Source organism: Bos grunniens, chromosome 5, assembly GCF_055505025.1.
Source record: "Bos grunniens cultivar Pamir isolate PY7600 chromosome 5, Bosgru_T2T1.0, whole genome shotgun sequence".
Classification (NCBI taxonomy): domain Eukaryota; kingdom Metazoa; phylum Chordata; class Mammalia; order Artiodactyla; family Bovidae; genus Bos; species Bos grunniens.
The window spans coordinates 7155061-7182314 of NC_141169.1; the positions used below are offsets into that span (position 1 = coordinate 7155061).

At 40.6% G+C, this 27254-nt stretch overlaps 2 long non-coding RNA genes across 5 annotated transcripts in view; one reads left to right on the forward strand and one right to left on the reverse strand.

Annotated features, from left to right (window-relative positions):
* LOC147371286 (uncharacterized) overlaps nucleotides 1-27254 on the forward strand; it is a 194721-nt gene that overhangs the window by 86594 nt on the left and 80873 nt on the right. The window lies entirely within an intron of this gene.
* Nucleotides 1632-16922, reverse strand: LOC147371288 (uncharacterized). The gene is made up of 3 exons (XR_015163424.1): nucleotides 16350-16922; nucleotides 4059-4229; nucleotides 1632-2153 (listed from the first exon to the last, which is right to left on the reverse strand). It is a non-coding gene; the product is annotated as an uncharacterized LOC147371288 (long non-coding RNA).

Below are 27254 nucleotides of genomic sequence, written 5' to 3' on the forward strand. Positions count from 1 at the left end.
AATGTTCTGAAATAACATTGAGCTGGCTGTTTTTCCAACTTTATAAATATCAAATAGTCTCCTCAGTCAGAAACACAAGGGTAGAATTAACGCAAGAGCAGCAGCTTCCAGTAAAATCACCTGGATCACAGCTATAAAATTTTTTTTTAAAAAGATGAGATATAAACTAAAAATCTTGAGTTAATCACAAAGTATTAAATATGCTTTGACTTAGAGGTGCTGCCTGGCCAGAGTTTAGTTAGGTTAAGTTTGTGTGAGGGCATGCTCAGTTGTGTTCGATGGTTAAGCTTAAGCAGGAAATGCTTACACATAATACACTAGGTACTTACAATATTTCAGGCATTGTTCTAAGAATTTTCTGTGTAGTAATTTAAGCCTTAAAAGAACCCTATGAAGTAGGTGCTTTAATCCCCATTTTATTGATAGAAGAACTGAGTGAGATACAGCAAGATTTAGTAAAGGGTCACAGGACTGATAATGGATGGGCCAAGATTTGAACCCAGGCAGTTTGACAGAAGTGGTCACATCCTCAAATGCTGTATACTTCACCCTGGGTGTGTTGGGATAGCTATGGGAGAGAACAGTCCCTGCTACACTGGAACCTTCAGTGACGCAGCTGATGCAAGACTGCTTGGAGTTTGAGGATGAGAACATGGAGCCAGGCCCCTGCCACTTTAGTAGCCAGGCGACTGTGAGCAGGCTACTTCTGTCTATGCTTCTGAGCTGTAGAACTGGGCTAAAAATTGTATCTAGCTACAATCCAAATTTAGTGTGCATAAGATCCCTAGAAGGTTGTGATGCGGTAAAACTGGCACAGGTCCCAGGATCTGTATTTTAAATAAGCACTTCTAGTACTTCTGATACAATGCAATTTGCTTTGGGAAATACCGACTTCTGTCTCATAGAAGAGGGGAGAAGATGAACCCGTGAAACTCTGGACACAGGCCTGGCACATGACTGGTGGGCAGAAAGGGCAGGTTTTATCAGTTCCCTGTTGCAGAGATGGACCTGGGTCAGGACAGTGAGAGGAGCCTCAGATCTCAGATGCTATTGCAGATGCAGGGATACAGCCTGTTGGGTCATGACGATGAAGACAAAGGTGATGATGATGACCAATATTCTGGTACCCTGAGTTTTGGAATAGGTATCATGAGGAGTACTTCCCCTGATTGCTGAGCGGTAAAGAATCCACCTACCAGTGCAGGACAATGGGTTTGATACCTGGGTGGGGAAGATCCCATGGAGAAGGAAATGGCAGTCTACTCCAGTACTCTTGCCTGGGAAATCCTGTGGACAGAGGGGCCGGGTGGGCTAGAGTCCATGGGGTTGCAAAGAGTTGGACGTGACTTAGTGACTGAACACACATGCACATAAGCATCATGAGGAGGAGAAGAATGAGAAAGTTACCAATTCCTCTTATTTTCATCCCCAAATTTTAAAAGGAGTTAATTAAGTTTGCCTTTGGGTTTAACAAAAGAGATCTACTCTATTTTAAATGTTCCTTTGCTCATTCTCTCTTCTAATTTCCTTATGTGCTTGCACGTTACCAGCTTCGTTTACCAGCAACAATCTTTCACTCTACAATTTAACGTGAAAAACAGAATGCAAATGTCAAGATGAGGTAATGTTTAGTTTGAATATATTTCAGCAAATTGTCATTAGTCAGCAGGTTAACCAATATGCATACCACTTAGTAAATCCTTTCTTGTTTTGATAGAGTGAAGTAGTAAAGAAACCTAGAGCTCTTACCATAATTAAAACACAGGAAGGAAATCCCGGAGGATGAATAAGTTGCAGAAAGAGTACTGAAGATGTTGTTCCGTCATCAAGTTGTGTCTGACTCTTTGCGACCCCATGGACTGCAACACGCCAGGCTTCCTTGTCACTTGTCACTATCTCCCAAAGTTTGCTCAAACTCATGTCCACTGAGTCACTGGTGCCGTCCAACCGTCTCATCCTGTCACTCCCTTCTCCTCATGCTCTCAGTCTTTCCCAGCATCAGAGTCTTTTCCCATGAGTCAGCTCTTTGCATCAGGTGGCCAAAGTATTGGAGCTTCAGCTTCAGCATCTGTCCTTCCAAGGAATATTCAGGGTGGGTTTCCTTTAGGATTGACTGGTTTGACCTCCTTTCAGTCCAAGGGACTCTCAAGAGTCTTCTCCACCACCACAGTTCAAAAAGATGAGAATGGCATACTATTAATTACTAAAACCAGTATCTAGGTCTAGCTGACTGTGTTTTTCCCATTGGGACAATGCCCTTTGGAGCCCATAGAAGGGTAATTTTTCACACAGCTGCAAACACAGCCAACTCTTTCGCATAATTTATAAACTTGTGTGAAACTCAACTTTTTTTCAGAGGATATTCTAACGGAGGCAGCATTATGTTAATACTGTGATGTAACATCAGGGCCACAGAATGTAGCTGAAAACTAGATCTACCACCTAGCTTATTGTAAATAAATGTGAGTGTATTCTAAGACTAACATAATAACCTTTCACTAATGTATCTTAAAGGAGAACATTTATAAAATTTATTTCATTTCTTTCATGTACGTTAAAAATGACAGGGCACAAACATACATTGGAAGTCCTCAGGGACTGGTACTTTTGTACTTTTGCAGCATGATGAGAGTCAATGGAGAAGGAAATGGCAACCCACTCCAGGTTTTTGCCTGGAGAATCCCAGGGACGGGGGAGCCTGGTGGGCTGCCGTCTATGGGGTCACACAGAGTTGGACACGACTGAAGCGATTTAGCAGCAGTGACTTAGCAGCAGCAAGAATCAATTTACCATTTTATCTTTAGTTTTTCCCCTATTTAGATTTACGTTTAGGTCTCCTTCTATTTAGAAGAGAAAAAATAAAACATGGTTTAAAAGCATTCTGACGTCTTAGTGATAAAAATACAGTATTAAGATTCTTACATTTGGCCAATTTGCTTTAAAGTCATTGGATTAAACACATGCAATCTACTGCTACTGCTAAGTCACTTCAGTCGTGTCCGACTCTGTGCGACCCCGTAGACGGCAGCCCACCAGGCTCTCCTGTCCCTGGGATTCTCCAGGCAAGAACACTGGAGTGGGTTGCCATTTCCTTCTCCAATGCATGAAAGTGAAAAGTGAAAGTGAAGTCGCTCAGTTGTGTCAGACTCTTAGCGACCCCATGGACTGCAGCCTACCAGGCTCCTCCATCCATGGGATTTTCCAGGCAAGAGTACTGGAATGGGGCATGCAATCTAAATGTCAGCTATAAGCCTTCCAATCCCAATACCCAAGTAAAACTGGTTTAAACCCCAATACTAAATATCACAGTTTGTGCAAGGATAGAACCCAGCCCAGTTCCCATAAACTCTACATGGCCTTTTGTTCCCAATTTGACCTTGGGTCTCCTACTTTCCCATGCATTTTATGTGTTATGCACCTTTTTGATCCAAGAGAGAAATTTAACCCTTCGTTAGTTTACACAAAATTTCATTTACAAAATATTAATCAAGTGAATAGGTTTTATTATAATAATACGATACTGCAAGCAACTTTGAACAATGCTGCTGCTGCTGCTGCTAAGTCGCTTCAGTCGTGTCCGACTCTGTGCGACCCCATAGACGGCAGCCCACCAGGCTACGCCGTCCCTGGGATTCTCCAGGCAAGAACACTGGAGTGGGTTGCCATTTCCTTCTCCAATGCATGAAGTGAAAAGTGAAAGGGAAGTCGCTTAGTCATGTCTGACTCTTAGGGACCCCATGGACTGCAGCCTACCAGCCTCCTCCGTCCATGGGATTTTCCAGGCAAGAGTACTGGAGTGGGGTGCCATTGCCTTCTCCAAACTTTGAACAATAGGCACTTGTAATTCTTAAATGATCCTCTGTCCACTCAAGTCCCATGAGGTTTAATGACCTTAGTCTCTACTTAGTCTCAGCCATACCGCATCTTGTCAGCTGAGTCATCTGTTCTCTAGAGCAGGGAGCAAATTCTCCTTATCTCACCCAAAAGTGTTGTGTGCATGTGTGCTAAGTTACTTCAGTCATGTCTGACTCTTTGTGACCCTATGGACTGTTACCCACCAGGTTCCTCTGTCCATGGGATTTTCCAGACAAGAATACCGGAGAGGGTTACCATGCTCTTCTCCAGGGGTTCTTCCTGACCCAGGTATTGAACACACATCTCTTATGTCTTCTTCATTGCAAGAGTAATAGAAGAATTGAGTCTTTATTAATTGACAGGAATATATTTATCTGTAAGAAAAGAAATAAAACTACAGTGATATAAACAAATAAAGGTTTACTGTTCTGATAAAACAAAGTTTACTACAGAGGGAAGTGGTCTGGGGCTAATATAATTTACTCAATGACTGCATAAGTGTCCCAGGCTCTGCCAGTCTTTCTGTTCCACTCTTATGAGACATTATCATTTGTTCTCACATGTACGGCCTCCTGGTTACAAGATGCCTACTGCATTTTTAAGTATCAGGTTATTTTCTAAGTGATTTTAAGGCTCAAAATCAGAAAAGTGTTAACTATAGTATTCACTATATATGTTTAACTACTGGGAACTCTGCTGCTTCTGCTGCTGCTGTTTAATAGCTAAGTCATATCCAACTCTGCGACCCCATAGAGTAGCTCACCAGGCTCCTCTGTCCATGGACTTTCCTAGAAAGAATACTGGAGTGGGTTGCCATTTCCTTCTCCAGGGAATCTTCCCAACCCAGGGATTGAACCTGCATCTCCTGCATTGACAGGTGGATTCTTTGCCACTGAGCCACCTGGGAAGGCCATAGAGTTTTAATATATAATTGCCTAAGCACATGCTAGTTGATGTTCTTTTACAGAGATAAATTAATAAAAATGGTTAAAATTATAATAAGGGCTGCTACATCTTGAATGTCTCTATGTCATTTACCAGATAGGCATTTTACATGCATCAGTTCAGTTCAGTCGCTCAGTTGTGTCCGACTCTTTACGACCCCATGAATCGCAGCACGCCAGGCCTCCCTGTCCATCACCAACTCCCAGAGTTCACTCAAACTCATGTCCATTGAGTCGGTGATGCCATCCAGCCATCTCATCCTCTGTCGTCCCCTTCTCCTCCTGCCCCCAATCCCTCCCAGCATCAGGGTCTTTTCCAGTGAGTCAACTCTATGCATGAGGTGGCCAAAGTATTGGAGTTTCAGCTTCAACATCAGTCCTTCCAATGAACACCCAGGACTGATCTCCTTTAGAATGGACTGGTTGGATATCCTTGCAGTCCAAGGGACTCCCAAGAGTCTTCTCCAATACCACAGTTCAAAAGCATTAATTCTTTGGCACTCAGCTTTCTTCACAGTCCAACTCTCACATCCATACATGACCACTGGAAAAACCATAGCCTTGACTAGACGGACCTTTGTTGGCAAAGTAATGTCTCTGCTTTTCAATATGCTATCTAGGTTGGTCATAACTTTCCTTCCAAGTGGTAAGTGTCTTTTAATTTCATGGCTGCAATCACCATCTGCAGTGATTTTGGAGCCCCCCAAAATAAAGTCTGACACTGTTTCCACTGTTTCCCCATCTATTTCCCATGAAGTGATGGGACCAGGTGCCATGATCTTCGTTTTCTGAATGTTGAGCTTTAAGCCAACTTTTTCACTCTCCACTTTCACTTTCCTCAAGAGGCTTTTGAGTTCCTCTTCACTTTCTGCCATAAGGGTGGTGTCATCTGCATATCTGAGGTTATTGGTATTTCTCCCAGCAATCTTGATTCCAGCTTGTGCTTCTTCCAGCCCAGCGTTTCTCATGATTTACATGCATGAAAGAAAGTGAAAGTGAAGTTGCTCAGTCATGTCTAACTCTTTGCGATACCGTGGACTGTAGCCCCCGGGCTCCTTCGTCCATGGGATTCTCCAGGCAAGAATACTGGAGTGGGTTGCCATTTCCTTTTCCAGGGGATCTTCCCAACCCAGGGATAGAATGCAGGTCTCCTGCATTGCAGGCAGACGCTTTAACCTCTGAGCCACCAGGGAAGCCTGTTTACATGCATAATTTTATTTAATTCTTATGACTGATTATTTTACAGAAAAAAAGATTGAGGCTTGTACTTCCAGGGCCATGGAGCCTGCCTTCTTTTACCCACCAAACTCCAAAGGCACCCAAGGCTCTGGATTTATATTTTATCTACACTTTATCTCACAGAACCTCCATTTCTTCCATTTGGAGAACTTGAAAAGGTAAAGCTGCATTTTCTAGACTCTCTAGCTGCTAGGGTTCTGAAGGTGAATTTGATTCTGCTAATTCATGTTCCAAGAGAGATCTGAAAGGTAGAAGCAAGGTAGAAACCCTCTTCCTGTGGTTCTTGGCCATTCCTGGTGGCATGTAAGTTTTTGAAAGTGTGAACCTTTCTCATAGCAGCATACCTGAGTCCATTCTCCAGCTTCTGGTTGTTTAGGGGCAGATGTAACTTTAGTGAACATTATCCCTGTTTGTGAGGATGGTGTCCTACTACAGATGTGGGCTCCTGTGACCACTCACATTCTGTGACTCTGCCCACTTCTCGCCATAGATGACAAGAGACCAGTGCGTATGCTTAGGCCTATAAGTCTTTCTCTCCTGTGATTTAGAATTAGCACACAGATTCTGGTTCTATGGCCCTCAAATTTCAGGTGCATAAGGATCATGAAGAGTTCATGAGAAAGGAAGAGTCCAGTCCTCCACTTATGGTGAGTCCCAAAAAGTTCATACTCAGCATGCACCTTCATGAGATTCTGATGTAGATCACACTTTGAAACTTGGCTCTAGCTGGTTGCTGGCCACACAGAGCTAGACTGTAGCAACTATTGTCTGCAGGGAAAAGTGTGTCTGTTACTTTAGATGAGTTGGCATGAGGGAGAAGAAGAGACAGGAAGCAGAGGAAGGAAGAGAAAGGATGGGGAGGCAGAGAGGAAAAGAAGAGAGAAGCAGCTTTGGTTCCTGATAGTCCCGGTTCTAAGACCCTTCTGAATCTTGGTGCCACTGCCTAACCTTGGATATCATAGTCTTACCTGGTTTTAACACTTCCCCTTTTAGTTTAAACTAACAGGACAGTCTTCTGCTTTTCTTATCTTTCTAAGAAAGAGAATTTCTTATACATCAATTTTTATGAATCTTAAGAATTCTTATGACTCTGAAGACATTTTGGTCATATTGCATATTCTTGAGTATTAAAAGTTATTTTTAAAGGTCAGTTTTGTATGTATCTCAATTGTGGAGACATCAGTGCCCCAAGATGCTCCAGAAATAGAAGAATAAACATTGGAATTACTTTATTTTGAAGTTTTGCATTTCCACATTGACAATAATAATATACCAGAAGCTGCAATCTGTTTGGCATATATTGTTACCATCCTTCTGATTTCTTCTTGATAGGTGAGGCTAGTTGGGCTCAGAGAGATGAATCTCTTACCCAAGATCACACAGCTAGAAGACGCTAGTTCCAAAATTTGAGCCCAGGCCACTATCCCTGTGTCCCTATGTTCCTGCTTCATAAACACAAACATAGGAGATACATGAGTGAACAAAACAGGACAAAGTCCCTGAACCTGCAGAGCTTCTAGTCTAGCAGAGGGAGATGAGAGTAAATGGATATACGTGTTAGGAAGAGTCGTCAGGGTGAAGAGGCTACAAAGAGACTGAGCGAAGACGTGTGTGTGTGTGCTTATGCATGTGTGCGTGTGTGTGTGTGTTTTATAGAAGGTGGCAAGAGAAGGCGTCTTTGATAAAGTGTCACTTGAGAAGAGACCTGAAGGAAATGAGGGAGTAAGCCATGTGGTTGTTGAAACAAGAGTGCTCAAACTAGAGGGGAAGAAAATGTTCAATATGTGGGTCTGAGAACTGACAGAAGAAAGAATCTTTTTCCATTTGCTAAGGCAAAAAACATGAACATTATGAGAACATATACTTTTTTAGTTTGATTTCACCCCCTTAATTTTATAATTCTTTCCCCCTAACTTTCTTTTTTTTTTTTTATATTTCTTTCTTTTTTTTTTTTTCTAATTTTATTTTATTTTTAAACTTTACATAATTGTATTAGTTTTGCCAAATATCAAAATGAATCCGCCACAGGTATACATGTGTTCCCCATCCCGAACCCTCCTCCCTCCTCCCTCCCCATACCATCCCTCTGGGCCGTCCCAGTGCACCAGCCCCAAGCATCCAGCATCGTGCATCAAACCTGGACTGGCAACTCGTTTCCTACATGATATTTTACATGTTTCATTGCCATTCTCCCAAATCTTCCCACCCTCTCCCTCTCCCACAGAGTCCATAAGACTGTTCTATACATCAGTGTCTCTTTTGCTGTCTCGTACACCGGGTTATTGTTACCATCTTTCTAAATTCCATATATATGCGTTAGTATACTGTATTTATGTTTTTCCTTCTGGCTTACTTCACTCTGTATAATAGGCTCCAGTTTCATCCACCTCGTTAGAACTGATTCAAATGTATTCTTTTTAATGGCTGAGTAATACTCCATTGTGTATATGTACCACAGCTTTCTTATCCATTCATCTGCTGATGGACATCTAGGTTGCTTCCATGTCTTGGCTATTATAAACAGTGCTGCAATGAACATTGGGGTACAGGTGTCTCTTTCCCTTCTGGTTTCCTCAGTGTGTATGCCCAGCAGTGGGATTGCTGGATCATAAGGCAGTTCTATTTCCAGTTTTTTAAGGAATCTCCACTCTGTTCTCCATAGTGGCTGTACTAGTTTGCATTCCCACCAACAGTGTAAGAGGGTTCCCTTTTCTCTACACCCTCTCCAGCATTTATTATTTGTAGACTTTTGGATCGCAGCCATTCTGACTGGTGTGAAATGGTACCTCATAGTGGTTTTGATTTGCATTTCTCTGATAATGAGTGATGTTGAGCATCTTTTCATGTGTTTGTTAGCCATCTGTATGTCTTCTTTGGAGAAATGTCTATTTAGTTCTTTGGCCCATTTTTTGATTGGGTCGTTTATTTTTCTGGAGTTGAGCTGTAGGAGTTGCTTGTATATTTTTGAGATTAGTTGTTTGTCGGTTGCTTCATTTGCTATTATTTTCTCCCATTCTGAAGGCTGTCTTTTCACCTTGCTGATAGTTTCCTTTGATGTGCAGAAGCTTTTAATTTTAATTAGGTCCCATTTGTTTATTTTTGCTTTTATTTCCAATATTCTGGGAGGTGGGTCATAGAAGATCCTGCTGTGATGTATGTCGGAGAGTGTTTTGCCTATGTTTCCTCTAGGAGTTTTATAGTTTCTGGTCTTACATTTAGATCTTTAATCCATTTTGAGTTTATTTTTGTGTATGGTGTTAGAAAGTGGTCCAGTTTCATTCTTTTACAAGTGGTTGACCAGATTTCCCAGCACCACTTGTTAAAGAGATTGTCTTTAATCCATTGTATATTCTTGCCTCCTTTGTCAAAGATAAGGTGTCCATATGTGCGTGGATTTATCTCTGGGCTTTCTATTTTATTCCATTGATCAATATTTCTGTCTTTGTGCCAGTACCATACTGTCTTGATAACTGTGGCTTTGTAGTAGAGCCTGAAGTCAGGTAGGTTGATTCCTCCAGTTCCATTCTTCTTTCTCAAGATCGCTTTGGCTATTCGAGGTTTTTTGTATTTCCATACAAATTGTGAAATTATTTGTTCTAGCTCTGTGAAGAATACTGTTGGTAGCTTGATAGGGATTGCGTTGAATCTATAAATTGCTTTGGGTAGTATACTCATTTTCACTATATTGATTCTTCCAATCCATGAACATGGTATATTTCTCCATCTATTAGTGTCCTCTTTGATTTCTTTCACCAGTGTTTTATAGTTTTCTCTGTATAGGTCTTTAGTTTCTTTAGGTAGATATATTCCTAAGTATTTTATCCTTTCCGTTGCAATGGTGAATGGAATTGTTTCCTTAATTTCTCTTTCTGTTTTCTCATTATTAGTGTATAGGAATGCAAGGGATTTCTGTGTATTGATTTTATATCCTGCAACTTTACTATAGTCATTGATTATTTCTAGTAATTTTCTGGTGGACTCTTTAGGGTTTTCTATGTAGAGGATCATGTCATCTGCAAATAGTGAGAGTTTTACTTCTTCTTTTCCAATTTGGATTCCTTTTATTTCTTTTTCTGCTCTGATTGCTGTGGCCAAAACTTCTAAAACTATGTTGAATAGTAATGGTGAAAGTGGGCACCCTTGTCTTGTTCCTGACTTTAGAGGAAATGCTTTCAATTTTTCACCATTGAGGATAATGTTTGCTGTGGGTTTGTCATATATAGCTTTTATTATGTTGAGGTATGTTCCTTCTATTCCTGCTTTCTGGAGAGTTTTTATCATAAATGGAAGTTGAATTTTGTCAAAGGCTTTCTCTGCATCTATTGAGATAATCATATGGTTTTTATTTTTCAATTTGTTAATGTGGTGTATTACATTGATTGATTTGCGGATATTGAAGAATCCTTGCATCCCTGGGATAAAGCCCACTTGATCATGGTGTATGATCTTTTTAATGTGTTGTTGGATTCTGATTGCTAGAATTTTGTTAGGGATTTTTGTATCTATGTTCATCAGTGATATTGGCCTGTAGTTTTCTTTTTTTGTGGCATCTTTGTCAGGTTTTGATATTAGGGTGATGGTGGCCTCATAGAATGAGTTTGGAAGTTTACCTTCCTCTGCAATTTTCTGGAAGAGTTTGAGCAGGATAGGTGTTAGCTCTTCTCTAAATTTTTGGTAGAATTCAGCTGTGAAGCTGTCTGGACCGGGGCTTTTGTTTGCTGGAAGATTTTTGATTACAGTTTCAATTTCCATGCTTGTGATGGGTCTGTTAAGATTTTCTATTTCTTCCTGGTCCAGTTTTGGAAAGTTGTACTTTTCTAAGAATTTGTCCATTTCTTCCACGTTGTCCATTTTATTGGCATATAATTGTTGATAGTAGTCTCTTATGATCCTTTGTATTTCTGTGTGGTCTGTTGTGCTCTCTCCATATTCATTTCTAATTTTATTGATTTGATTTTTCTCCCTTTGTTTCTTGATGAGTCTGGCTAATGGTTTGTCAATTTTATTTATCCTTTCAAAGAACCAGCTTTTGGTTTTGTTGATTTTTGCTATGGTCTCTTTTGTTTCTTTTGCATTTATTTCTGCTCTAATTTTAAAGATTTCTTTCCTTCTACTAACCCTGGGGTTCTTCATTTCTTCCTTTTCTAGTTGCTTTAGGTGTAGAGTTAGGTTATTTATTTGACTTTTTTCTTGTTTCTTGAGGTGTGCCTGTATTGCTATGAACTTTCCCCTTAGGACTGCTTTTACCGTGTCCCACAGGTTTTGGGTTGTTGTGTTTTCATTTTCATTCGTTTCTATGCAAATTTTGATTTCTTTTTTGATTTCTTCTGTGATTTGTTGGTTATTCAGCAGTGTGTTGTTCAGCCTCCATATGTTGGAATTTTTAATAGTTTTTCTCCTGTAATTGAGATCTAATCTTACTGCATTGTGAGAAAAAATGCTTGGAATGATTTCTATTTTTTTGAACTTACCAAGGCTAGCTTTATGGCCCAGGATGTGATCTATCCTGGAGAAGGTTCCATGTGCGCTTGAGAAAAAGGTGAAATTCATTGTTTTGGGATGAAATGTCCTATAGATATCAATTAGGTCTAACTGGTCTATTGTATCGTTTAAAGTTTGTGTTTCCTTGTTAATTTTCTGTTTAGTTGATCTATCCATAGGTGTAAGTGGGGTATTAAAGTCTCCCACTATTATTGTGTTATTGTTAATTTCTCCTTTCATACTCGTTAGCATTTGTCTTATGTACTGTGGTGCTCCCGTGTTGGGTGCATATATATTTATAATTGTTATATCTTCTTCTTGGATTGATCCTTTGATCATTATGTAGTGACCTTCTTTGTCTCTTTTCACAGCCTTTGTTTTAAAGTCTATTTTATCTGATATGAGTATTGCTACTCCTGCTTTCTTTTGGTCCCTATTTGCATGGAAAATCTTTTTCCAGCCCTTCACTTTCAGTCTGTATGTGTCCCCTGTTTTGAGGTGGGTCTCTTGTAGACAACATATGTAGGGGTCTTGTTTTTGTATCCATTCAGCCAGTCTTTGTCTTTTGGTTGGGGCATTCAACCCATTTACGTTTAAGGTAATTACTGATAAGTATGATCCCGTTGCCATTTACTTTATTGTTTTGGGTTCGAGTTTATACACCGTTTTTGTGTTTCCTGTCTAGAGAATATCCTTTAGTATTTGTTGGAGAGCTGGTTTGGTGGTGCAGAATTCTCTCAGCTTTTGCTTGTCTGTAAAGCTTTTGATTTCTCCTTCATACTTGAATGAGATCCTTGCTGGGTACAATAATCTGGGCTGTAGGTTATTTTCTTTCATCACTTTAAGTATGTCTTGCCATTCCCTCCTGGCTTGAAGAGTTTCTATTGAAAGATCAGCTGTTATCCTTATGGGAATTCCCTTGTGTGTTATTTGTTGTTTTTCCCTTGCTGCTTTTAATATTTGTTCTTTGTGTTTGATCTTTGTTAATTTGATTAATATGTGTCTTGGGGTGTTTCTCCTTGGGTTTATCCTGTTTGGGACTCTCTGGGTTTCTTGGACTTGGGTGATTATTTCCTTCCCCATTTTAGGGAAGTTTTCCACTATTATCTCCTCAAGTATTTTCTCATGGTCTTTCTTTTTGTCTTCTTCTTCTGGAACCCCTATGATTCGAATGTTGTAGCGTTTAATATTGTCCTGGAGGTCTCTGAGATAGTCCTCATTTCTTTTAATTAGTTTTTCTTTTATCCTCTCTGATTCATTTATTTCTACCATTCTATCTTCTAATTCACTAATCCTGTCTTCTGCCTCTGTTATTCTACTATTTGTTGCCTCCAGAGTGTTTTTAATTTCACTTATTGCATTATTCATTATATATTGACTCTTTTTTATTTCTTCTAGGTCCTTGTTAAACCTTTCTTGCGTCTTCTCAATCCTTGTCTCCAGGCTATTTATCTGTGATTCCATTTTAGTTTCAAGATTTTGGATCAATTTCACTATCATTATTCGGAATTCTTTATCAGTTAGATTCCCTGTCTCTTCCTCTTTTGTTTGGTTTGGTGGGCATTTATCCTGTTCCTTTATCTGCTGAGTATTCCTCTGTCTCTTCATCTTGTTTAAATTGCTGAGTTTGGGGTGTCCTTTCTCTATTCTGGCAGTTTGTGGAGTTCTATTTATTGTGGCATTTCCTCACTGTGTGTGGGTTTGTACAGGTGGCTTGTCAAGGTTTCCTGGTTAGGGAAGCTTGTGTCGGTGTTCTGGTGGGTGGAGCTGTATTTCTTCTCTCTGGAGTGCAATGAAATGTCCAGTAATGAGTTATGAGATGTCTATAGTTTTGGGGTGACTTTGGGCAGCCTGTATCTTGAAGCTCAGGGCTGTGTTCCTTTGTTGCTGGAGAATTTGCTTGGTATGTCTTGCCCTGGAACTTATTGGCCCTTGTGTGGTGCTTGGTTTCAGTGTCGGTATGGAGGCATTTGATGAGCTCCTGTCAATTAATGTTCCTTGGAGTCAGGAGTTCCCTGGAGTCAGGGTTTGGACTTAAGTCTCCTGCTTCCGGTTATCGGTCTTATTTTTACAGTAGTTTCAAAACTTCTCCTTCTATACAGCACCATTGATAAAACATCTACATTAAAGATGAAAAGTTTCTCTACAGTGAGGGTCACTCAGAGAGGTTCACAGGGTTACACGGAGAAGAGAAGAGGGAGGAGGGAGTTAGAGGTGACCCAAATGAGATGAGGTGAATCAATAGTGGAGAGAGTGGGCTAGCCAGTAGTCACTTCCTTATGCGCACTCCACAACTGGACCACTCAGAGGTGTTCACGGGGTTATACAGAGAAGAGAAGAAGGAGGAAGGTAACAGAGGTGGCCAGAAGGATAAAAGGGGGGAATGAAAAGGAGGGAGACAGATCCAGCCAGTAATCAGTTCCCTAAGTGTTCTCTACCGTCTGGAACACACAGAAATTCACAGAGTTGGGTAGAGTAGAGAGAGGTTAGGGAGGAGACACAGGCGACCTGGTGGAGAAAAAGGAGAGTCCAAAGGGAGAGAGAGCAGTCAAGCCAGTAATCTCACTTCCTAGTGAAAAATGGGTCCTGAAGATTGGGTCCTTAAAGGTACGAAATTGGTAACAAATACATAAAAGCAAAAATTAAAAATCTAGTGTAGAGTTTGGAATTTCAAAAATACGATGTTAAAGAAAAGAAGAAGGAAAAGAAAGAGAGAAAAAACAAACAAACAAAAACAAACAAGGTCGTGAAAATTATAAAGAAAGTACAGGTACAAAATTGATAACTAATACCAGAAAGCAAAAATTAAAAATCTAGAGTAGAGTTTGGAATTCCAAAAATACGATGTTAAAGAAAAGAAGAAGGAAAAGAAAGAGAGAAAAAACAAACAAAAACAAGCAAGGTCGCGAAAATTATAAAGAAAGTACAGGTACAAAATTGATAACTAATACCAGAAAGTAAAAATTAAAAATCTAGAGTAGAGTTTGGAATTTCAAAAATACAATGTTAAAAAAAAAAAAAAAAAAGAAGAAGAAGAAAAATAAAGAGAGAAAACAAACAAACAAATACGAACAATGTCACAAAAATTATAAAGAAAATACAGGTACAAAATTGATATCAAATACCAAAAAGCATAAATTAAAAATCTAGAGTAAAGTTTGGAATTTCAGATATACAATGTTATATCAAAGAAGAAGAGAAAGAAACAGAGAAGAAGAAGAAGAAAAAAAAAAGTCACAGAAATTATATAAAAAAAAACTATAGGTACAAAATTGATAACATATACCAAAAAGCGAAAATTAAAAATCTAGAGTAGAGTTTGGAATTTCAAAAATACAATGTTAAAGAAAAGAAGAAAAAAACAAACAAACAAACAAAAACAAGGTCAAAAAATTATAAAATATATATATATGAAGTTTGCTGAAGAAGAAAAAAATAGGGTCTTTTTTTTTTTTTTGCAAAGTAATAGGTTATAAAAGTGAAAATTAAAGGAACAATAGAGGACTTAAAATTTTTTTTTTTAATTAAAAAAAAAAAGAAAGAATGATCGTAAAAATAATAAAAATATATCTAGGATTTTTTTTTTGTGTGTGTGGGTGTTGTGGGTTCAGTTCATTTTTGGCTAGTTCCTTGGTCAGATTTATATTTCTCAAGATCTATAGGCCCCTTCCTATGTAGTCCGTAGTAACCACAGGGTTTTGATCTATTGCTTGTAGCTTCCAAGGCGTTTCCCTCTGTTATATCTTCTTCTGTTTGCTAGTCTCTTCAGTATCTGGTTTCCGCCCTGACACCAAGGGCACGGTGGAGGACACTTTTTTTTTTTTTTTTTTTTTAGGCTTACTTGTTCAGTCGCGCTGTGGGGAGGGAGGGAGGGATGCTGCAAACAAATAACACTGGCGTGGGCTTGCAGTGCCTCAGCCACCCTGGGTCTGCCCCCGCTCACGGCACGTGTAGCCTCCCTGTCCACACTACTCGGACTCTAGGTTGTTCCGCCGGGAACAATCCGAGGCTGGCCCTGGGCTGCATGCACCTCCCAGGTCCAAGCCTCTCAGGTTCAGGCACTCGGGTAGTCCTCAGAGGTGCAGACTCAGTTGCGCCTGCGTTTTGTGCTCTTTCCAGGTCCGAACAGCTCAGGTGATGAGGTGTTTGGCGAGCGCCAATGCTAAGACTTATCGCCTCCCCGCCACTCGGTTATCTGGGTGTAAAACCGGCGCACCTTCTCAGGCAGATGTTGACCGTCCAGACCCCCAAGAAGTTTTAGTTAGCAAAGAAGCCTGCTTACAGTTTTATAGATAATGTCTCTCTGGGGCTGCGATTGCCCCCTTCCGGCTCTGGCTGCCTGTCACCGGAGGGGGAAGGTCTGCAGCCGGCTATCTCTGTTCAGTCGTTTGTTCCGTGCGCGGGCCTGGCGGTCTTAGGTTAGGGCTGGCTTTTCGCGTGGTAGATATCCCACAGTCTGGTTTGCTAGCCCAAATTATTTCGCTCAGATAGCGCTCAGGGTATTCAGGCCAGATTCTTACTCTCAGCGATGCAGCCCACGCCGCGCCTCCCTGCCCAGTCCCGGCTTGCTAATGGCGGATGCAGGCGTCTGCGCTGCTTCTCCGCTGGGGGAGTTACCGTAGGGCTCGCAATCTGCGAGTTTTAATTGTTTATTTATTTTTTCTCCCTGTTATGTTGCCCTCTGTGCTTCCAAAGCTCGGCACAGATTCGGCAGTGAGAAGGTTTCCTGGTGTTTGGAAACTTCTCTCTTTTTAAGATTCCCTTCCCGGGACGGAACTCCTTCCCTCCCTCTTTTGTCTCTTTTTTTTTGTTTTTAATATTTTTTCCTACCTCCTTTCGAAGAGTTGGGTTGCTTTTCTGGGTGCCTGATGTCCTCTGCCGGCATTCAGAAGTTGTTTTGTGGAATTTACTCGACGTTTAAATGCTCTTTTGATGAATTTGTGGGGGAGAAAGTGTTCTCCCCGTCCTACTCCTCCGCCATCTTGGCTCCTCCCCCCCCAACTTTCTTATCTATACTCCAACCCAGTCCTAGATTACATAGTTTAAAAAACATTTTAAGTCATCTTTCAGTTCAGTTCCATTTAGTCACTCAGTCATGTCCAGCTGTTTGTGATCCCATGAATCGCAACACGCCAGGCCTCCCTGTCCATCACCGCCTCCCAGAGTTACTCAAACTCATGTCCCTCAAGTCGGTGATGCCATCCAGCCATCTCATCCTCTGTTGTCCCCTTCTCCTCCTGCCCCCAATCCCTCTGAAAGGGTAACAGAAAGGAAGGCCAGGGGTCTCCAGATGGAGGAAATAGCCTCCAAGTGTCAGACATTTTTATCTCTCTTAAGAGGCAGGAGGGAACAAACTAGCGATATTTTTTCCTTCTCTATACAAATTTAAAAGGAGGTTTCTCTTAAAATACTGTGTTGCCATAATGACCTCTGGTTTCACCTGAAGTTAACTATTTTCAAACCTTGAGTTAACCAATGCCTTTCTCTTATGGAAATGTTTGTCTTAAGCTATGCTAATGTGCTATGCATTTATCCCAAACTCTGTCTTCAAGTCGGTTCTGCCTAATGGGTCAGAACCTACTTGACAAACCAGTATGTTATACTCAGATATATCGTTTCCCCTAATCTATGTAAACAAAACTATTTGTATGGTAATCTGCCCTTCTACAAGATTCAAGTTAATCATTTTATGGCCTGGGATGAATCGTCTGGTGTCAAGATTATCCCCAAATGCATCTTATGGGTGAGAGGACTGGTGCCATTCTGAGTTTTAAGACATTCCTTTCTTTCATTAACAGACTGTTAGTGACTATATAACATCCAGCTGAAGACTAGCAGGGGGGTACTCTTTCTGCCCCCTTCTGATGCCTATGTCAGAAGCTTTCTCTATCTCCTTTATACTTTAATAAAACTTCATTACACAAAAGCTCTGAGCGATCAAGCCTTGTCTCTGGCCCTGGATTGAATTCTTCTCCTCTGGAGGCCAAGAATCCTGGCGTCTTTTCGTTCAGCAACAACCTTTCACCTCCCAGCATCAGGGTCTTTTCCAATGAGTCAACTCTTCACATGAGGTGGCCAAAGTATTGGAGCTTCAGCCTCAGTGTCAGTCCTTTTGATGAGCCCCCTGGACTGGTCTCCTTTAGGATGGACTGGTTGAATCTCCTTGCAGTCCAAGGGACTCTCAGGAGTCTTCTCCAACACCACAGTTCAAAAGCATCAATTCTTTGGCACTCAGCTTCACAGTCCAACTCTCACATCCATACATGACCACTGGAAAAACCATAGCCTTGACTAGACGGACCTTTGTTGGCAAAGTAATATCTTGGCTTTTCAATATGCTGTCTAGGTTGGTCATAACTTTCCTTCCAAGGAGTAAGTGTCTTTTAATTTCATGGCTGCAATCACCATCTGCAGTGATTTTGGAGCCCCCCAAAATAAAGTCTGACACTGTTTCCACTGTTTCCCCATCTATTTCCTATGCAGTGATGGGACGAGATGCCATGATCCTAGTTTTCTGAATGTTGAGCTTTAAGCCAACTTTTTCCACTCTCCTCTTTCACTTTCATCAAGAGGCTTTTTAGTTCCTCTTCACTTTCTGTTCACTTTCTGCCATAAGGGTGGTGTCATCTGCACATTTAAAAAATTTTCGGTGCATCAGTGCACTGCAATTTCATTAGCTGCTTGGTCATCCTTTCATGGTGTAGAGAAAAGTAGTCAAAGGGCTGTACAGCTAAAACCCGAATCGTTTAGTTTACAGCTGAACTTTATTAGTTTCCTAGGGCTGCTGTAACAAATAGCTGTCAACAAGGTGGCTTAAAAACAACAGAAATTTGTTCTCTCACACTTCCTGAGGCCAAAAAGGTGAAATCAAGGTGTCAGCAGGGCCATCCTCCCTCGGGAAGGTTCTAGGAAAGAATTATTTCTTGCCTCTTCCTGTTTCTAGCGGCTCAGGCAATCCTTAGCATTCTTTGGCTATAGTAGCATCACTTCAATCTTCGCCTCTGTTGGCACATAGCCTTCTTTTATGGGATCTCCAAGCTTCTGTCTCCTTATGGGGACCACAGCCATTGAACCTAGGGCCCATCCAAGTCCAATATGGCCTCATCTTAACTTGATTACATCTGCAAAGACCCTGTTTCCAAGTAAGGTCACTTCCACAGGTTCCAGATAGACATGAATTTTGTGGGGGAGGGGACAGTATTCAAGCCTGAACAGAGGAGAAATCCTGAGTATAAACTGCCTGTCAATCATGTGGAATTCATCGCTTCCATCTTAGCCTCAACCTCACAGATACAAACTGATTAAGTCTTTCATCTATAGAAGTCATCAAACTTTTCCTATAAAGGATCAGATAATGAAAACCAAAAGGCAAAGGAGAAAAAGAAAGACACACCCATTTGAATGCAGAGTTCCCAAGAATAGCAAGGAGAGATAAGAAAGCCTCCCTCAGTGATCAGTGCAAACAAATAGAGGGAAACAATAGAATGGGAAAGACTAGAGATCTCTACAAGAAAATTAGAGATACCAAGGGAACATTTCATGCAAAGATGGGCTCAATAAAGGACAGAAATGGTATGGACCTAACAGAAGCAGAAGATATTAAGAAATGACAAGAATACACGGAAGAACTCTACAAATAAGATCTTCATGACCCAGATAACCACGATGGTGTGATCACTCACCTAGAGCCAGACATCCTGGAATGTAAAGTCAAGTAGGCCTTACTTAGGAAGCATCACTATGAACAAAGCTAGTGGAAGTGATGGAATTCCAGCTGAGCTATTTCAAATCTTAAAAGATGATGCTGTGAAAATGCTGCACTCAATATGCCAGCAAATTTGGAAAACTCAGCAGTGGCCACAGAACTGGAAAAGGTCAGTTTTCATTCCAATCCTAAAGAAAGGCAATGCCAAAGATGCTCAAACTACCACACAATTGCACTCATCTCACATGCTAGTAAAGTAATGCTCAAAATTTTCCAACCCAAGCTTCAATAGTATGTGAACTTCCTCCAGATGTTCAAGCTGAATTTAGAAAAGACAGAAGAACCAGAGACCAAATTGCCAACATCCTCTGGATCATAGAAAATGCAATAGAATTCCAGAAAAACATCTACTTCTGCTTTATTGATTACATCAAAGCCTTTGACTGTGTGGATCACAACAAACTGGAAAATTCTTCAAGAGATGGGAATACCAGACCACCTTACCTGCCTCTTGAGAAATTTGTAGGCAGGTCAGGAAGCAACAGTTAGAACTGGGCATGGAACAACAGACTGGTTCCAAATTGGGAAAGGAGCATGTCAAGGCTGTATATTGCAACTTTCCTTATTTAACTTATACGCAGAGTATGTCATACAAAATGCCAGGCTGTATGAAGTACAAGCTGGAATCAAGATTGCCAGGAGAAATATCAATAACCTCAGATACGCAGATGACCCCACCCTTATGGCAGAAAGCGAAGAATAAAGAGCCTCTTGATGAAAGTGAAAGAGGAGAGTGAAAAAGTTGGCTTAAAACTCAACATTCAGAAAACTAAGATTATGGCATCTGGTCCCATCACTTCATGGCAAATAGTTGGGGAAACAGTGGAAACAGTGAGAGACTTTATTTTCTTGGGCTCCAAAATCACCTGATGGTGACTGCAGCCATGAAATTAAAAGACGTTTGCTCCTGGGTAGAAAAGCTATGACCAACTTAGACAGCATATTAGAAAGCAGGGACATTACCCGCTGACAAAGGTCCATCTAGTCAAGGCTGTGATTTTTCCAGTAGTCATGCATGGATGTGAGAGTTGGACTATAAAGAAAGCTGAGTGCTGAAGAATTGATGCTTTTGAACTGTGGTATTGGAGAAGACTTTTGAAAGTCTCTTGGACTGCAAGGAGATCAAACCAGTCAATCCTAAAGGAGATCAGTCCTGAATATTCATTGGAAGGATTGATGCTGAAGCTGAAATTCCAATACTTTGGCCACCTGATGCAAATAATTGACTCATTGAAAAGACCCTGATGCTGGGAAAGATTGAAGGCAGGAGGAGGGGACAACAGAGGATGAGATGGTTGGATGGCATCACCGACTCGACGGACATGAGTTTGAGCAAGCTCTAGGAGTTGGTGATGGATAGGGAAGCCTGGTGTGCTACAGCTCATGGGGTCACAAAGAGTTGGACACGGCTGAGCAACTGAACTGAACTGAATGAACACCAGTCTTTGTGGGCCATCTACTCTTCTGCTATAGTGTGAGAATACCACAGACAATATATAACAAGTGATCATGGCTATGTTTCCATAAAACTTTATTGACAAAAACAGTCTGCAGGCTGGATTTGCTCAGGCTTATATAGCTTGTCAACTTCTGAGCTATAGCACTGAGGAATCGCTTAAAAAGAGAGGGAGAGAAAGAAAAAAACATATATATTTATATATATATATGCTTAAATCCCTACAAACCTTGGTAGAGATTCCAGTAACTTTGGTTGAATTGTGGTTCAGAAAAAAATAGCATTTTCCAAAGAACTATATCCACTTCTCTGAATAACTCCTACTTGCCCATTTTCCTCAGATACAGAAGAACAGGAGAAAAGCTGGAAAAAGTTTAGGTGTGCCAGGCATACTGGACTTAAAATACTAGCTGAATATTACTGTGAAGCAATGTGGTTTGTAATATTTTGCAATAGAGTAAACGTTATTCCAGGAAATACTGTGAGGGTCATACAGCTGTAGCCAAGTAGCACCAATTCAGCCAAATAAATGAGGACACACTAGAGTGCAATTTATTGTGTTATGGAAGATTTTCATGAACTTGGCCGTCTGGTTATGAGTGTGGTGACTGGACCCAAGAGACACCAAAGGGACTTTACTAGAAACTTGAAAATATACACTATGAGCAAGATTGCCTTAGGAATCATCAGCACTTCTATTTGTGGTATCTAGTCCATTATAGGAAATATTAAGACACAATTAGAAAATCTTGAGCAACATTAGATGGCAAGGGGGAGCCTTGGAGGAGAATTTTACCTCTGGAGAATGACATACAACTGAACACTCGAAGAGTTGTAGCACTACTGGGATTTAAGGGGTTGGGGGAAGGCAATGCAAAGGGGATAAAGAAATGATCTCACCCTCCCGGCCTGCCACGCAGATTGCAGAGCAGCTTCTCTGCCCCAAGATTCTGGCAGAAAGTGAAATTTAGACATAGGATGGTCTCCTAGACACAGGGACATGCTCCTCATGGCATGTCAGTGAAGGGACACCTGCCCCTTTGAGGCTCGCTCTCTGGTGGTTGGGTGGATGTCAAGATTCTCATCTCATCAGGATAATGAGGGAAGATGGTAACTGTGTGTCTTTCTTCATGTGACGCAAGGCCACGTGGCGTCATTGCCTCCGCTGACGTAGAAGATTGAATGGAGTCATTTTCCATGATGGTTGCTACTTGTCAGTTGTAAGTGGATCTGAGAGTTCTTTTCACTCTATGGAGTGCCCAGGCTGGCCTGTGAAGACATCCTTTCTTTATCTGAGTTTCCACCTACTGGTGAATGGGCCACATGAGCCTAGAATTGAATATTTGTGATTAGCTTGCAGGGCTAGTGACACTAATCCAGTACGGGAGGAAGCAGTAGTCAAGTATGGATATGAGAGTTGGACTTCTCACATAACAAAGGCTAAACACCCAAGAATTGATGCTTTTGAACTGTGATGCTGGAGAAAACTCTCGAGAGTCCCTTGGACTGCAAAGAGATCAAACAAGTCAATCTTAAAGGAAATCAACCCTGAATATTCATTGGAAGGACTGATGCTGAAGCTGAAACGCTAATACTTTGGCCACCTGATGCAAAGAACTGACTCACTGGAAAAGACCCTTATGCTGAGAAAGACTGAGGGCAGGAGGAGAAGGGGATGACAGAGGATGAGATGGTTGCAAGACATCACTGACTCAATGGACATGAGTTTGAGCAAACTCTGCGAGATAGTGAAGGACAGGGAAGCTTGGTGTGCTGCAGTCCATGGGATCTCAAAGAATGTGACACGACTTAGGGACTGAACAACAATAAACGGAAAAACCTGAACAAACTTTCCGGCCAATCTAATACAATGGCTTGAGCATAATAAAAGTTTCTTTCTCACTCACCACCCAAAGCAAGGTTGGTAAGTGACTCCCCTCCACGAGAGGAATCAGCAATCCACATTCCTGTTTTCTTGTGTCCCAACAACTCCCTAGAGCCTTCTTTTCATCTGTAAAAAGCTGTCACAAAGAGAAGAGGAAGAGCATGGAGGTTTTGAATCAGACACAGTGGAGCACAAATATCAGCTCTGCTATTTGCAAGCTGTAGCCTAAGCATGAAACTCCCAAGCCTCAATTCCTCATCTGAGATTTAAATGAGGTGTTGTACTTTTAGTGCAGTGCTCAGCACAATGATTGTTGGCCACTTATTATTATGTACCCAGCAACCCTCCCTAAAAGCCACTCCGGACATTAATATCATTCCCATTTTACAGAGGAGGAAGCTGAAGTCAAATAGCAATGAATGGCAGAGCTGGAACTGGAGTGTCAAACCCATGCTCCCAGCCATGGGACAACACCATCTCCTAAATTAAGTGAGAGAATTATTGGCCTGTGGCATAAGAGCACTGAATTCCTTACACTCTATTTAAATGTTTTCAATATTAACTAGATTTAAAATGTAACTATCAAGTCACTCTCCTTTTTTCATCTACTGTAGCTCTAAAGAAGGGCAGTCTGCCTTGAGCAAATCGTACAGTACAATAGCCTGCTGGCAAATAGCACGTGGAAATACTTGCTGACACAGACTAAAAGTGCACTTGAAAAACTTTTTCATTTCTAAAAGAGACCTTTTAAAATACTTTCTTTTAGAGAGTAACCACAAGACAAGGTTACACTTTGAGAAAACAAGTTTGGGTGGAGAAGATTAGAGTTGAAAAAAAAATATTATTCTACTTTTTACAAGTCAGAAACCATACGGAATTTTCACTCTCATGTAACTCATAAATGACTTTGCCTGGTTTTCTTGAAACTTGACCCTCCAGACTCCAAACTCAGCAAAATCGGAAGATGAGTTGGTGTCTAGAACTAATACTCTACAGGCGAGCCTGTTACACAAGACCAATTGTTCAGGAAGGAGGGGAGACTTACAGACTGAAAGGAATGAGATATCTTTTTCAGCCATCAGTTTTTGACCTGATCTTACCTCTCAAAGCCCTAGCAACTTTTCTATTTCTGAACTAAAAAAGTATTCTTTTCATTCACTTTTGATGTTTTCCAAGGAAATGAGGATGGTGAGTACATGACCCTATTAACATCTTTATGCCTTGATTTATACATAAAGCAGACAAGGTTGAATTAAAACATTGAGACTCCTTGATCACCTAATTATTTGAGGCTCTTAGGATTAATTTTTTAAGATTTTTTTTTTGGCATTTATTTATTGAAGTATAGCTGTGATGGAGAGGAGAAATTTTTGTTTTTTTCACTTAATGATATTTTATACTTTGGCAGAAGCAGGAGAAATATGCATTTTGTTAGTTACCTAAGGAAACTGGAAACTAGAGGTAGTCGGCATAAATTTTCAATATATTCCTATAATGTTTGGGTGAATCTTTATGGATTCCTGGGCTATACTGATCCTCAAGAAAGTTCTGAAGCAAGATTTCCCTTGTATCAGTTAGCATTTGCTGAGTAACAAATCATCACAAAATGTAATGGCTTAAGACAGCCGTTGTTATGTTAATACCTGAGTCTACTTGGCAGGTCTGCTGACCTGAGCCAGGGTTGACTGATGTTGTCTGGGTTCTTCATGTGTTTCCTGTTAGCTGGTGGGTTGGTTGAGATCTGGCTAGTTTAGGAAGGTCTCTGTTGGCACAGATAATCTCTACACCGGTCTCTCATTTTCCAGCTGGCTAGACTAAAATGTTCCTTAATTTGGAGGCAGAAGTTCAAAGTTGGGAAAGCTGGACCACATGAAGTCTTTTACAGTCTGGCTTCAAATTGGCATGCCATCATTTCTGCTTCATTTTATTAGCCAGAGCAAGTCACTAGGCCAGTAGGATTTAAGATGTGGGAAAATGGACTCTACCAATCCATAGGAGGAACTGTAAAGTTGCATTGCAGTGAGCAATGAACAAATGAGGGTGAGTGGAGAATTGAGGCCATATTTACAATGTCTACCAACGGCCTGTCGCAGTGAGTTCATGAAGTGAACGAAGTCAGTCCTTAGTAACACCATGCTCCCTTTCTTATACCCTATGTTAGTTGAAAGTTTAATGGATTCAAAGTCCAAAGACCAGGTTCAAGTCCCAGCTGTGTTATTTCTTCTGGCAAGTCATTTTGCTCTCTGAGCATTAACATGCTAATCTTCAAAATGCTGTGCTGCCTTCTGAGTGTGTTTTTTTTTTTTTTTGCTATATAAACTCTTATGCATTTAATAAATAAGGTTGATAGACCCTCTGTCTGAGATGTTCAAAGGCTTTATGTTGGTTCTTGGCTATTGAAGCTCCTCCTACCCTTCCTTGCCCCATGCAACTATCTTCTGCTCCACTTAGGTTTGTCTTTCAAAACCCCTCCTCATTCCCCAGTCTGGACCTTCCCCAATTCTCATGGTGGCCCCCATCAAAAGTCAATTCTCCTAATTTTTTCTTGCCTTGAAATTATTTAGCTAATTTGATAAATGACTTCAGCCTAAAATGATGTTGATTCTATATAAAACTGTCATTTTAACCTCAGGCTTCTGAGGATATCAGAATTGTTCCTACATTTCTGTTAAGTTTCTGTGGGTTCTGAAAGTGCTTTGCATGCACCTCTTCAATAATTACAACCATTTCTTGTTCTTACAACTGATAAGAACTTGACTAGATATCCAAAGCCCTGGTCCCGGCAGGGATTGGTGTGGGATTTGGGGCATATCACCTGAATTTATACTTTTTCTTACCTCTGAACTGAGGATATTTGTCAAATTGACCTTCAGAGGCCCTTCCAACTCTGAGAATGTATGCTATTCTAGAATATTTACAAAGTGAAACACGGAGAATTCAGGATTGTTTTGAATATTTCTTTATTTTGCAACTTAGTAGATCAAGCATTTCAAAACCAATGAAAACTTAGAAAAGAGGAAATCATAATCATAATGAAAATAGCTAATATTTATTGAGAAGACTTAAATGCCTGCTTGACAAAATGTTGTTTCTTATAAAAGTGTTTGAATGTGAATTGAAGAATTATCACACTGTAAACAATGGTTATGTCTTATACGAGAAAGATTTTCTATGTAGATGAATGGATAATAGAAAGAGAAAGACAAAAAGCAGGAAAGAAGAGAAGGAGACAAGAAAGCAGCACTGACTAAACTCTTACTCTGTGTGGTGAGAAACGGTCACAGAAACACGATCCCTTGGCAGAGGCCGAGACATCCCCACACTCGAGGCCCCTGTCCTCCCGGGCCCTCAGTCAGGTTACACCCCCGGCCTCTGGATGGTTGCATCTAGGTGCCTGAGTGCCAGCGAATGGAACGTGAGTAGAGATGAGGTGTTCCCTCTCTGGTGACTTTAAAAAGCCTCCTAAACTTGCTTCTCTGATGCTTTCTCCCACATCTAGCTTACCTGGATGGCGCTGATGTCCCAGATGTTGCTGAAAGTCACTTATTGAAGGTAGCACCAGGGCTAGCAACCTGCTGCCTTGAAGGAGAGGTTTGAGGCCAAAGAGGCATGCTTGCCTAGAAATACCGTGTACTGTTTGAACTGTGATACATTTGTGAGTCCTTGGGTTGCAACAGTTGAACACATCCTGATGAACATACAACATTAATTTTCAAATCATCTCTATATAATAGATGCTCTTTTTTTTTTTTTTTTAATAGAGGAAAAACTGAGGCTCAAAGTGAGGAGGTGACTTTCTTACTTTCTCAGATTATACAAGTGAGAAAGCAAAGATTAAACTTGGGTCAGTGTAACTGCTTGCCCAGGGACTGAGAACATTTGTTCATGTATAGAGGAGAGCCTACTAGAGTTTTACTATAGAAATTCTCACCATACTTTTTTAGATGTTGGAAAAAACTCCACCTTTTTATGAATTGATAAGCTAAGATAGTAATTCCTGCCACATTCTGAAGCTAATATGAGCAAGAGGCAGTATGTACCGTAATGGTGTTCAAGTCATAATCTAAATCTGTCATTTGATGGCTCTATGACTTAGGCAAATCATTTAACTTCTATGGGTCTGTTTTCCAAGCTGAAAAATTAAAGTTAAAAAAAAAAAAAAAGTCGATTTGCCTAAGAATGATTGGTGGATGTTACCTGTCAAAGTCTCCTATTCCCTCTTCCCTTTTGGCAATAGTCCTTTCTCAAAAACAAGAAATGAAGAAAATTGCACTCAACTGTATCTTATACTGTTACTCTGTCTAGTGTTGTAAAAACCTTAAAAAAATAGGGTTGAGTATGAAAAGAAGTAATATTTTGAAAATTAAAAGCAATAGTAAATGGGAAGCACTTAGCACAGTACCCAGCCTGTGCTAGGTAGCCTGTGACAGGTAATGATATCCTGATTTTTCAAAGTAAGGCAAAGTAAACCCGTACTGGCACAGTGTTGGGTAGTATGTTCAGAGTTGTTCAAACATTCTGGGTTTCTTTTTCCTCCATTTATTGATTGAGATGTGATTTGCTTTACTATTAGCATAAGTCATAAGCCTCCTGCTCTGTTTTTCAGGAAAAGGAGGTAATTTGGGCGGC